Here is a 2162-nt window from a genome sequence, read left to right as displayed (position 1 = left end):
TTAGGTTGCAAATGTTTTCGACAAAAGACAGCAATTACACATAACAGTTATTAGACTTTTGTGAAATAGGGAATTTTTACAGGTCGCTGAGCATTGGTTGAAGAAAGTTAAGTTACTTAATTCACAGAATCCTATTGGAAAAGTGACCCGACAAAATACAGAATAAAATACTGTTCCACATGTGAAGTGGGCAGTCCGATTCTTGGTGTGTTTGTATTTTCAATGCTTGTCAAGATAGTTTTTATTTGGTATGCACATCACACATGGAGATATTACAGAGTGCCAAAATGTTCGAGAATGACAAATCTTTCCTCTTATTTTCGCGACATGTGGAGACAAGTGCGACAGTCATTAAAAACCTGTATGAGGTGACAGAAAACAAAGCCATCAAACAAATGTTGTCAATCAGTAATGCACGCTATACTAATAACCAAACTATTGCAATGGTATCTGTCGATACCATGGGTCCTCTGTATTCAGCTCGTGGCGACTTCAAAGATCTAGAGCTACTTTACGATATTTTTTCAAAATATGTCGAATTACATACCAAAAAACTGCTACCACAACTCTAATTACACTATTCAACAGCCATTTGGCATCTGTGATGAGATACATCAACTAGTATGTATTTTGATATGTTCACTCCGAATATATCTTTCAAAACCTTCTAGCACGCACTAATTTTGAGTTTTTAAAGGTTTTTTAATTTTCGCATTCAGTATTTCGCTTTTTGCTGTTCTTCTGTTTTGATGTTTGGTTGTTTGTTCTTTATTTGCAGAGAAGAGGTAGAAGATCTACAAAACGTCAGTAAATCGTTGGTGTGGTAATCCAGTGGTGTGAAAGAGATCCTCAGTGAGTGTTTCCTGTGAAAGATAGTGCAAACTTTTTGAGTTTAAAACTTACTCTAAGAAAAATGGCAACTAGTAAATCTCGATGCTGTCCAGACCACCCCGACAAATTTTGTTATGTAAGATGGAAATTCACTCCAAAAGCCAAAAACAAACCAACCACTGATTTGATTAAAAGGGCATATAAATTGTATTTCGATTGTCCCTTTGGTGATTAAGATAAAAGTTTTGCACCTCCTATTGCCTGCATAGCCTGTACTACATGCTTAACCGAGTGGTTAAAAGGAAAATGCCGAGCCATGCCATTCACTGTTCTGATTGTGTGGTGTGAGCCTGACGACCATTATTTAGACTGTTACTTCTGTCTTACGAACATTTCGGGACATTCAAGCAAAACTAGACACAAAATATGGTATCGAAATATATCTTCAGTGCATCTGCCGGTGCCCTCTGATGAGGGGTTGCCTGTTCCTGTCTGTAACTTGAAAGCCACGGAACCAGACACCATGTCAAGTGAGTCAGAAAGTATTGAACATATCGAAGAGTACTGCACTCAACACCATAACACTTCGCCACAGCTCTTTAATCTAAAAAAAAATTAATGATTTGTTTCGTGATCTAAAACTTTCGAAACAGCAAGCTGAATTCTTGGGGTCGACACTGCAACAACGGAACCGTCTAGTTCCAGGGACTAAAATTTCCTATTTCAGATCAAGAGGTGCTTCCTTCGCTCAGTATTTTGATATGCAGAATTCAATGTATGTATGTAGAGATGTCAATGGTCTGATGATATAGCTAGGTGTATGACATAATGCACAGGGGTGACGACTATTAATGACTCCAGTAAAACCAGTTTGAAAGCAGTACTACTGCAAAATGGCAATGCATTTCCATCGGTATGTTTGGCTTACACAGTAGACATGAATGAAACTTGTGAAACCATGGCTTTGTTGCTAGAGGCAATCAAATATAAGGATCATGATTGGCAGCTTTGATGTGATTTAAGAGTTGTTGCAATCCTTACAGGTTTACAGGCTGAACTCACAAAATACAGCTGCTTTTTGTACCTTTGAGACAGCCGTGACACCAAGAACCACCATACAGGCAAGGTATGGCCTATAAGGAAGTAATATATTCTTGGAAACGTAAGTCTGAACAATACCCCATTGGTTAAGCCCGATACAAACATTTTGCTTGCCCTTCCTATGGAGTTGGGCGTTATCAATAACTTTGTAAAAGCTCTGGATAAAGAAGGTGAGGCCTTCAATTACGTAAAAGAAAAATTCCCAAATTAAGGGAAAGAAAGTTGAAAGA

This window comes from Schistocerca americana, chromosome 8 (assembly GCF_021461395.2).
Source record: "Schistocerca americana isolate TAMUIC-IGC-003095 chromosome 8, iqSchAmer2.1, whole genome shotgun sequence".
Classification (NCBI taxonomy): domain Eukaryota; kingdom Metazoa; phylum Arthropoda; class Insecta; order Orthoptera; family Acrididae; genus Schistocerca; species Schistocerca americana.
The sequence above is the reverse complement of the archived record's forward strand: the minus strand, read 5'-3'. Positions refer to the sequence as shown.